The following is a 12161-nucleotide window of genomic DNA, read 5'->3' on the forward strand; positions in this document are numbered from 1 at the left end:
GGAAACTGAGGATGTGACAGCAGGAGGCAACGCAGGTGAGTGGACATCCATGCCTGGACAGGACGCGGGAACGGTGAGACGCAAGGCTGTCCATCTGAGCCGATGAGTGGACATCCATGCCTGGACAGGACGCGGGAACGGTGAGACGCAAGGCTGTCCATCTGAGCCGATGAGTGGGCGTTTAGGGAAGGTGCTTCCATGTTCATAGAGATGACCAAACAAAGGCTCTCCAACTGAGGTGGGGCTGTCCTCACTCATTACCTCCCTCTGACTGAGTAAGTGAGAACAGAGAATTTCAGCAGTGAGCAAACATACTCCGAGGGGCCTGTGTCCCATGCAGCAAGAGCCTCCTGTGAAACCATATCTGATGGAAACCCCAAACCTAGTCAGGAAGCTGGGCGCTGGTGGCCCACGACTTTAATCCCAGCACTCGGGAGGCAGAGGCAGGCAGATCTCTGTGAGTTCGAGGCCAGTCTCATCTACAAGAGCTAGTTCCAGGACAGCCTCCAAAGTCACAGAGGAATCCTGTCTTGAAAAAACAAAAACAAAACAAAAAACTATTCAGGGCCCTCCCTGTGGCTCCTGCTGTTCTCTGGAAGGAAAAGGCCCAGACTTCATCCTTATACACCAATCATCAGGCTCTGCTGAGCCGCATGTGGGCCGTGAAGCTGAGTGGGGTTTTGCAGAGTACCCCAGCTTGCTGAACATCCCGGAAATGGGTACAAGGGGCTTAAAGGAGGCCAGAGAGAAGCGTGCCTGGCCTCTCACCAAGGGCTTTCTACAGAAGGACGCATCTCATTTGCCATTAGGCTGGGTGTTGATTTTCTGGACAACTCTTGGTAGAAATTGTGGAATGCAGAGAGGAAAAGAAGCAAGGTGGGGTGGGGTGGGGAAGTTGCAGAGGCTGGATTGGTTGTCTCCCCCTCCATTCTATGCTGCCTCTTGCACTTTGAATAAAAGATTTACCAGTATCATCCCTGCAATGTGACAAGGCTAGCCCAAGATATGTATGGAGTAAGAAAGCCCCGAAGAGCCAACATGGTTTTGAAATCAGGAACTGGTACGAAAGACAAGGAAACTCACCCCAGCAGTGTCGGTCACCATCTTGGAGTGCTAATGGGAGACTTTGTTTTAGTCCCAAAGACAAGGAAACTCACCCCAGCAGTGTCGGTCACCATCTTGGAGTGCTAATGGGAGACTTTGATTTAGTCCCAGCCAGAGATCAACATATGAAAATAATAGAGAATTTGTAACACGAATCTGAGGAATCCAGAGACAGATATTGGGGTTAAAGCTGAAGATCACAGAAGCAAAGCAGCCAATCACTAGCTCTTACCTCTACCTCAGACCAAAAATGGGTCATCTTCATGCAATGCCTCCACCAAACCTCAGACTGCAATCCTCTCTTCAGCCTGACTGGAGACTAATTGCCTAAGACTGACTTTACATGCCTCCCTATATACCTCTCTCATTCTAGGATTAAAGGTGTGAGCTTTGTTAGATTGATTCACTTTCATGTAGCCTTAGGTGGTCTTGAACTCATAGAGATCCATCTGCCTTTGTCTCCTGAGTCCTGGGATTAAAGGTGTGTGCCACCACCACCCAGCTTCTGTAGCTGTGGATAGCTTTGCATTCTTATCCTTCAGGCAAGTTTATTAAATCATAAATAATATATCACCACACGAATCTACCTCTGAACTGAGCCTGATACACAAGAGTTTGACCATGGCAAGGGTAGAGCCAGGTCCCATTTAAGGATCATGTCAAGTCAACTGAGCACTGCAGAAAAGGCAAAATGGGGTCCCAACTCACACTAATCACAAAATAAGTTCCAGGGTGACTGTAGTCTTAAATGTATAAAAAAAAGCTAGTAAAATTTTCAAACAAAGGGACTGGAGAGATGGCACAGAGGTTAAGAGCACTGGCTGCTCTTCCCAAGATCCTGAGTTCAATTCCCAGCAACCACATGGTGGCTCACAGCCTTCTCTAATGAGATCTGGTGCCCTCTTCTGGCCTGCAGGCATACACTCAGGCAAGATACTGTATACATAATAAATAAATCTTTTAAATAATTTTTCAAAAGAAAACAGGAAAAATATCAACAAGGCATAAAAAGAATAAATGATGAAGGAAAACATGATGAAGCTTAATCACGAAATACAAGAACTTCTACTGGGAAATTAAAAAACAGACTGTGGGGGAGCGGCATATCTGTTATCCTAGCACGTAGGAGCCAGAAGCAGGAGGCTCTCAAGCCCAAGGTCAGCTTGGGCTGCATCGTGAGTGAAGGTCAGTTTGAGCTGTCCAGCAAGAGTTTGTATCAATATCCTAATAAGAATAACGGGGTTTGTGTTACCAGGAATTGAACCCAGAGCCTTGGGCATGATGCTAGGTAAGCTCTCTATAATTGAGATATAATCCCAGCCCAATAAGAACAGTTTTGGTTTTTTTTTAAGCTTCAGACTATGGAAATACCTGTTACCTGTGTAGCCAAAACAGAATTTGTTTCCAAACTAATTAACGTGTGGGTTTTTTTAACAATCCAGAGCTTGGTGAGACTCGTCAGTGGGTTATGAAACTTACCACCAAGCCCGATAACCTGAGTTTGATCCCCAGGGTCAATGTGACCCCGAAAAGTTGTTCTTTGACTTCTGCATGTGCACTGTGGCATGTGTGCTCACATGTCACATACACACATGAGTAAATGTGTGTATGGGAACCCTTTTAAAGTCCAAAGAACTTGTGATGTGGCATCAAGGTAGTGCTTGGCTAGGAGGCATGAGGCCATGGACTTCATCTCTAGTACCATGAAAATGAAAAATAAACAGTAACAAAACCCTGGAATCATTTCACCAATCCTGCCCCACCCCCTAGAAATAGGAATATGGGCCAGAGACGGACATATAACAGGAAGAAATATGAATAGCCAATAAAGATACTACAGAGATTCTGAACCAATAAACACAGAAATGCAAAGTAGAACAATAATGAGGCCACAGACTACATCAATCTGAGTGTAGTATCTGCTTAATAACAGCTAGCGATGGAGTGGGGGAAGCAGCTCTGTTTACAGACTGCTAAGGGAATACAGATTGGGATGCTATGGGGAGATGCAAATTGGCATGCCACTCTGGAGAGTCGTTTGAAAATGCCTAGGAAATTATTGTTTGTCTTAAGCCCAGGCTAGCCTTGAACTCACTATGTAGTAGTGAATGACCTTGGACTTTTGATCCTCCTGCCTCCACCTCCAAAGTGCTGGGAAACGGATGTGGACCACCACAACCAACTCAGAAACATTTAGTAAACCCAGGCCTATGATGTGGCCAATATCATTATGAATGTGTCCTAGCATAGCTTCTGGCCCCTCAGCAGGACCTGGGATTGAGAGTCCTGCTCAGGTGATTCATGAGGGGACAGCAGGGCAGTGCAGTGTTCTTGCGACATTAGCATTAATATGATCAAATGGGGTACTGGAACACTAATGACCCTTTAGCTTGTCTTTCTGTACCTTCATGATAGACACAAGCTGTGGGCCACCCACAAATTCAGAGTCTGCCTACAAGGGGCAGCTGTGAGCCCTTATCACTCAACTCTCACAGCAGCTGAAGGACAAAGCCACCTACAGACTAAAAGACACCCAGTGAGGTATCAACTGTGACTTTGCAGCTTTGGGGGGACAGTGTTGTGAAATAATCTGCTCCCCGAAGAATACTAGGCAAGTTGTCTACAGCTAAATTACACTCCCAGCCCCAGCAGCAGTGTTTCCACTCACATGCAAAAAGCACATGTGTCCATCCCAGCATAACATGTAATAGGTAAGCAGAGACAAGCAGACAGCCTCTCAGCAGGGGATCAGGAAAACAAACGGCTTAACAAGGACAGTGGAATAATCTACCTCAGTTAACACCAGTAACCAGATCCACACGAGTCAGCACAGATGAGTCTTCCAAATATCATCCGGAGAGAGAAGTGAATGACAGCAGGGCACACATGGTGTCATCTCATTTATGAAAACCTCAGAAGTACATGCTGCAACAAGATGCCGAGGTTTTGGGTGAATAACTGGATATTATTCACCCAGAACATGTGGGGCAGATGAATCCTGGCTTCAACTCCAGTCTACTTGTTGTGTTTCATTGATTTTCTTTTCTAAGAGATAGAACTGAAATAAATATGGCCCCAAAAGTGCTTAATCTTAATGACGGATGCATATGTGCCTGTTAATTGTTTTCCAGGTTTTCCCTTTGCTGTGTGTCAAAATAGTCTATGATTACAAATAAAAAAATGTTGGAGGCTGGAGAGGGGGCTCGGTGGTTAAGAGCACTGGCTGCTTTTACAGAGGACAAGAATTCGGTTCCCAGCAAACCACATTGGGCAGCTCACAAACACCTGTAACTCCAGAGAATCAGATGACCTCTTGTAGCCTCTGCAGGCACCTACAAATATATGAAATTCACATGCATTAAATAATAAAATAAATCACCGGGCGTTGGTGGCGCACGCCTTTAATCCCAGCACTCGGGAGGCAGAGGCAGGTGGATCTCTGTGAGTTCGAGGCCAGCCTGGTCTACAAAGTGAGTTCCAGGACAGCCTCCAAAGCTACAGAGAAACCCTGTCTCGAAAAACCAAAAGAAAATAACAATAAAATAAATCTTAAAAATAAAAATGTCTAAAGCCAGAAGGAATTGAATGTGGTGGAACCCGCCTATAACTCCGGCACTAAAAAGACAAAGTAGAGCAGACAGCCTGTCTTGGATACATCTCAAGACCAATGTTGTGGCTTGAAAGAAAATGCCCCTCAAAGGGAGTGACACTACTAGGGAGGTGTGGCTTTATTGGAGTGGGTGTGGTCTTGTTGGAGGAAGTGTGTCACTGTGGAGGCAAATTTTGAGGTCTTATATATGCTGAAGATACTTCCCAGTGTCTCAGGCCACTTCCTGTTACTGGGGAGTCAAGATGTAGGACTCTGAGCTCCTTCTCCAGCACCATGTCTGCCTGCATGCCACCATGTTCCATCATGATGGTATGGACTAAACCTCTGAAAATGTAAGACACACCATTAAATGTTTTCCTTTATAAGGGTTGCCATGGTCATGGTGTCTCTTCACAGCAATAGAAACCCTAGCTAAGGCAACTTTGCTTCATAAAGCAGCATAGGCCTGAATATATGACTTAGCAGTTTAGAACACTTCCTGCTCTTGCTGGGGAACCTGGTTTGGTCCCAGAGCCACCTTGGTGACTCACAAACATCTGTAACTCCAGTTCCAGGGGATCTGAAGACTTCTGATCTCTGAGGGGCCAGGCATGTGGTGCTCATGCAGGCAAAACACATAAAATGAATCTTGAACAAAACCACACAAGACCCATACCTACAGATCCTTTTCCCCATTCAACTTGCATGTGAACCTGGTGCTTCTCTAAGAAATAGACTTTGTGAGTGGGCTACCAAGAAGGTTCGGTGGGTAAAGGTGTCTGCCACCAAACCTCACAGCCTGAGTTCAAACCCTGGGACTCACTTGGTGGAAGGAGAGAACTGATCCCACATGAAGACTGTGTTTGCCACACACACACACACACACACACACACACACACACACACACACACACACACACACAAATAAAATAAAATGCAAAAAGAATAGCTTTTTTTTTTTTGCTGTTGTTTTAATCCACAGGGAGGGTTCTCAGGTGCCTTGGGAAGGCCCCATGTGTCTGAAAAAGGCTCAAAGAACTGGCCCCGTGATATGTCTAGGACTGCGCTGTCCAAGGTCCTGGAGAGAGACAGGGGGCTGTCCAGGGTTCTGGAATCCAGTGGTAGGCTCAGTCTGCATTGCAACATAGCTGCAGGTCTGAGCCCCAGAGGGAAGGCCAAGTCTCCATGTCCTTTAGGGAGCTTCCTTATGGCTCTCCATGGTCTCCATCACTCCTCCTCAATCCCAGAAAAATGGAACTTTTTTTTTTTTGGTTTTTCGAGACATGGTTTCTCTGTATTGTTTTGGAGACTGTCCTGGAATCGGCTCTGTAGACCAGGCTGGCCTCGAACTCACAAAGATCCACCTGACTCTGCCTCCCGAGTGCTGGAATTAAAGGCGTGCACCACCAATGCCCGGCATGAAAAATAGAACTTTTGAAAACACCAATTTGGGGCCAGAGAGATGACTCAGGATGTAGAGGAGCTTGCCATGCAAGCTTAATGACCTGAGTTTAATCCTCACTTCTGCATAGTGGAAAGAGAGAACCTACTCCTGTAAGCTGTCCTTTGATTACTTCTCAGCCTTTTGGCTAAAATCAGGTGTGAGTTGCCCTCTTATCCTCACAGATGTGTCATGCTTGGGCATACATATACATGCAAGCTTGGTTCTCCATCACTTTTTTTTAATCCTGTAGTTTTTTAGCTATTTTGTTTTAGTTTATTTTATGGTGTTTTGCCTGTATGTATGTCTGTGTGAGGATAACAGAAACCTTGGAATTGGAGTTACAGACAGCTGTGAGCTGACATGTGGGTACTGGGAATTGAACACAGGTCCTCTGGAAGAGCAGCCAGTGCTCTTAACCACCAAGCCATCTCTCTAGCACCACAAGTTTGGTTCTCAACACCCATGTTTGCTGGCTCACAATTTCCACTCAGGAAGATCCAATGCCTTTGGCCTCTGCAGGCATGCAGGCATTCATGTGTAAGAGTATGTGTACACACACACAAAAAAACCCAAACAAACACACTTAAAAATTGAAAATAATTCTGGCCAAGTGAGGTAGCCATAACTTGGATCCTAGCACTCAGAAGGCAGAAGACAGTCAGACCTCTGTGAGTTCAAGGCCAACTTGGTCTACCTAGTGAATTGCAGACCATCCAGGACTACATAGACACTGTCTAAAATAATAATAATTCTTTTTAAAATAAATGAAACTTTAAGATTTTAAAAGACCATAAACCAGATCCCTGATTACCACTCTCCAAACAGGTTAGTGTTCCGTCACATCTGAGATGGTTTCCTGCCTCTCAGCACTGCACAGGCCGATCCTCCTGCCTCTCCCACGGCCACACCATCCTCCCCCAGTACCCTTCTTTTCATCCTTTGGACCCATCCTTTGCATTCCCTCTTCCTTCTTCCCCGTCTCCCAAAGGCTCAGTCACAGATGACCACCGGAGGAGATCGCTGCTGAGGCTGTCACACCCGCCGGTGCCACCGTGCGTGCTGCACCCCCACCGGGGGCCTTATCTCACTCGTGTGGTTATCAGCTTGTTTGCTTTCAGGTCCCTTGAGTGATTTGCTCAGTGCTCTGGCCCCAGCAGGTAGCAAGCCATGTTCGTTGAATGAATGCTTACGGAGCACCTGTTCTGTGACAGATGTTGCACTTGGGTCTGTAGATAATCCTTGCCCTCAGGATGCTCACAGGCTGGAAAGAACAGAGTGCCAAATCGCAGGCTCAGAAGGCGGATAATCCCCTTTCCCTTATTAAAGAATCAAAGGACTTTAATCTGGTGGCTCATCTCTCACCCCTTGTTTATTAACTAAAATAGCCTAGGCCTGCCCAGAGAGGGTCAAGGACTTTCCCAAGCTCACACAACATCAGAGGCATGGTCTACATGTGAGCCCAGGCCACATATTTTCTTATGATTTACATTTATAAGAAGTCCTTCTCACACCCCACTGACTGAAGCCTGTCCTAGGTGCCACCAGTAGAATGACAGTGGGAGAAGTTTGAATCAGGGACCAGGACACCTCCATTTTCATAAAGTGTCTGCACTATCCCCCTCAAAAATCCATCTCTCTTGAGCATGTTTTGCCTGCTTTGGACTTCCCTGAGCAAACAGAAACCCAAAAAGAATGTCTCCTGGGCATCTCACAATAGACAAAGCTGACACAATTCCCCCACCTCAACAGGATGTGACCATGAGTTCAGAGAAAACATCAGAAGAGGCAGTTAGAGCCCCAAGCCCAGTTTTCTTGTCTGGCTCTGCTCATCTCAGCATTCATTCCCCTCTCTCAGTCTTCAGCAAGCCATATGGCCTCTCTTGGCCACTAGAAGGTCTTGTAGGTTCATCATTACTTTGGCTTTCTCTGATCAACCATGTGTCTCTCTTCCTTCCCCACCCCCTGAGTTAATTCTAACCCACAGTGCTGCTCTCAACCTCTTTACTCTTCCCCTAACTCAGAGCTATGTGCCTGCTTCTCTAAGATCCCAAAGGACCCTGGGCTTCTCCACTTACATTGCATCAGGGTAGACTTTTCCCACAGACTAATGAAGCACTGGCCCTGGACAGATGAGGGAATGGCCCTGTGTGGGCAGAGCACATGCATGCCTATCCCAGATCTGATCCTAGAAGAATTCAATGTGAGACAGTGCATCAGTGAAGGAGCCCTAATTGGACTCCCAGTCTCTGTTCAACCAGCAGGCCAGGTTCTTCCCTATGAACATGAGAATGCCAAGTATCTTATTCGCATTCCATTACATCATCTATAGCATAGGATCACTTTGTGTATCAATCCCACAGGCTTCTTATGAGGGCGTCGGTGAAAGGGACAAGTGATTGTCATTGCTACCTCAAGGAAGTTGGCAGAGAGCTGTGATGTGAAAGCTGAGCCATCAAAGAGGGGTGCAGCTTTGTAAGCAGGAAGAGTTGGCCAGCCAGAGCCCCAGATGCTATAGCAGCCTCAGCCATGCCTCTTCGGCCCCCTACTGTCTTCTCAGTTCATCTCCAGGTCCAGCACCTCACAAGGACCTGCCCACCTCCTCAGGCAGGATGACCGGGGAGGGGTCAATGCTGACGCACGAGCTGCAGTCCTGGGAGAATGTGCTTTTCTATGTCTCTTGTGTTGGGGCTGGTGGAAGGTGGTGAATAAAAGATGGGGGGGGGAGCTCCTGTGGCTTTAAGAGGGATGTGACGAGCATCAAGAGTGGGGAGATTACCGAGAGAGCATCTCTCCGAATACCAAAAACGCAAAATAAGCCAGAGAGCCACCTTCCAGCTTTGAGATGGCAGAAGCCCAAAGGAAGAAGGGGCCTGGAGACTTTGGTGCTGGGGGGAGAAGGGAAGGAGCATGGGTGACTGGTGCAGATTCAGCTAAGGAGGAGGAAGCTGGTTTAGCAGGAAAATTTAAGCCTAGACATAGTCAAAGTGACCCTAGAGCTGGTACTGGGAAGCCCAGCAGTGACATCCCTGGGCTGGCATCTGTTGGATGTTGACAGCAAATATTCACACACCCACATGTGCACTCAGAGGGAAGGGACTGCAGAGAGATCTCCTGAGGATGGCCTGAGTCTTTTGAAACCTCAAAGCTCACCCCAAGTGACATACCTTCTCCAACAAGGCCACATCCTGAAATCCCCCCCCCACAGTCATCAACTGGAGATCAAACATTCACACATATGGGCCAATAGGAGCCATTCTCATTCAAACCACAAGAGGGTGTAGTCCATCATGCAATGCATAGCAGTAATAGAGCCTCTATCCATGGCTGTAGGAGGGCCCTCTTCATTGCTGGAGGAGGACCCCAACCAGGGCTAAAGGAAGTTCCATTTATAGTGGGAGGAGGGCTCCACCCCTGGCTGTAAAGAGGGTTCTGTTTATAGTGTGAGGAGGGCTCCACCCCTGGCTGTAAAGAGGGTTCTATTTATAGTGTGAGGAGGGCTCCATCCATGGTTGTAGGAAGGCTCCATCTATAGTGGGAGGAAGGCTCCATCATGGTGGCAGGAAGGCTCTTCTACCTATGACTATAGGAGCTGAAAGCTCAAATTGTTCACATCTCGGCAGATCAAGAAGCAGAGAACTCTAGACAGAAGTGCACTCATGTAATACCCTCTCAAGGCCTGCTCCCTACTGACCTGATCAGCCAGCATGGTCTATTCCCACAAAGTTCCACAGGCTCCCAAAACAGAGCCACAAACTAGAAGTTACATGCTCAAATACAGGAGCCTGTAGACAGCATTTCACATTCCAACCATAACACGTATCGTCCTCAGGACTCATCTTGCCAGTCATCAAGTCACACCTGAATTTGCTCCCAAGGCATCAGGGACCCACTAGCCAGAGGGGCAGAGCCACTGGACTTAGCTGAGATGTGAAATGATTATGTCTGTATATGAGTGCATATGGCAGTTGGTATGCCATGGTGCAAAAAGCATGTGTGGTATTAACGCCAAGAGAGTGTATACACCTGTGTGTGAGCATCTATGTGCATGCGAGTGACCAAGATCAGAGCTGCGACAGGTAATCACCCTCTCTGAGACCAGGAGAAGCAGAGGCTAAATGACACAGGCATATAAATGTGTGCATGACTGCTGCATAGCACCACAATGTGATTTTGTGTGCGTGTGTCTGAGGGTTCATGTCTCCATAACTGTTAATGAGCTGTGTGAGCCTAGGTATGTACTTAGGGTGCGTGTGTGTGAGGGGGGGCAGGGAGAGAAAGAGAGCGCACACTGAGAGGATCTGTTGGCATCCATGCCCTCCATCTCTTCAGCAATAAGGAGCTACTGAAAAGCACAGTCGGCCTCAGTGTCCCAGACTCCCTCCCAGGCCAGGCACAGTCCTCACTACAAGCTCAAGAAGGACTAAGTCCCAGAAGAATTATGCACCACGCCTTTAATGTAACACATTTAATGGAATTCCTTCTTCCCACAGTGCAGCTGAAGGAACCCAGACCCTTGCGTCCATCTTCAAGTGTGAGTGGCCTCCTCCCGAAACCCTACTTCTCTAGGCTTTTTGTTCCATAACTTTTCTTGACGTTCAAAGTTCAGTGTGTCCACCCTGTTGTTACCTGACATCTGGAGGAGGAGGAGTCCCAGGGAGGGAAGGGGAGAGATACATGAGATTGTAAGCGCTGTTCTTGGTGCTGAAACGGCACCTGCTGGTATCTGTCGTGGGGGCCTGGGCTGGGCCCCAACTGACTTTGAGAAGCTGTAAACCCTGACCCCAGGATGACTTCAGGTCCTGGGAGCCATATTACTAGGAGCAGAGGGCTGTGATTAGGAAAATGAGTCTTCCCACCATGTTGCATATGGGCCCGACATGCCTGGAGCTCTTTTCACTGTTGGCTGAACACCTCTTTCAGGGACTCAGAAAGTCCGGAAGGCTGATGTAGCTGAGAGAGAAGAAGAATGGGTATGCCTACAGGGGTGTCACAGCAGAAGAAGCTCTTCCCAGAGCCAGATGGTGGAAGCCCTGGGAAGACAGATTTTAATTAAGAAACTCTTGGTACAACCAGAGATTCTCAGAGAGGGGTTGTCTTGTCTCAGGAATAGGTGGGCTTCTTGATAGAAAGGGTCCTTGTGGCAGTGGATCAGACTCTAAGCACCATGACTGCTACCTACTGAACATCTTTTATGTGCTGACCACAGCCCATAGGCATGTGTATCCATGGCTTCATGTTACAAATGAGGGGAAACCACTTGATAACAGTCACAGCAGGAAAGCCACAGGGCTGGAATCACACATATGCCTGCCTGACTCCAAACCCATGCTGTTGGCTCAGTACAACGAAGGTTCAATGAACAAGCCCAAGGATGGACCACCTGGCCAGTCTATCCCCCCAGTTTTCTCTAACTCTCTCCCCTTTTCTCTCCTATGGTCGGGTTTTAAAGAAGATATGAATGAAAAATAGATGAGCAGGGACCCAGTGTGTGGAGCCCAAGGAGATTAGAATTGATGTTTCTTTCTTTTCTTTTCTTTTTTTGGTTTTTGGAGACAGGGTTTCTCTGTATTGTTTTGGAGGCTGTCCTGGAACTCACTCTGTAGACCAGGCTGGCCTCGAACTCACAGAGATCCGCCTGCCTCTGCCTCCCAAGTGCTGGGATTAAAGGCATGTGCCACCAACACCCGGCTAATGTTTCTTTCATGAGAGTTGGGCAGTGTTCATCACCAGCAGCTCAAGGAAGTCACTGCCCATGTCACTCTGGCCACCTACCTGTTGCCCCAGGCTCTACCCCATCTCTGAGATGACAAAAAGAGTCCAGTGTGAACACCAGCTCTGCCTTCTGCTATGGCTTCCAAAGCTGCTTTAGGGTAGGTGGTTCTAGGAATTGTACCATGTCGGCCTCATGGGTGAGGACTAAGCACAGAGGTCCTAAGAGCTGGCCCACCTCTCAGCCATCACTCCACAACTGGTCACTGTCACAACATCTGCTGCTGTCCCCGCCAGAGGTTTGACAGTCTTCCT

The sequence above is a fragment of the Mesocricetus auratus genome, unplaced genomic scaffold (genome assembly GCF_017639785.1).
Source record: "Mesocricetus auratus isolate SY011 unplaced genomic scaffold, BCM_Maur_2.0 Super-Scaffold_100014, whole genome shotgun sequence".
Lineage (NCBI taxonomy): Eukaryota > Metazoa > Chordata > Mammalia > Rodentia > Cricetidae > Mesocricetus > Mesocricetus auratus.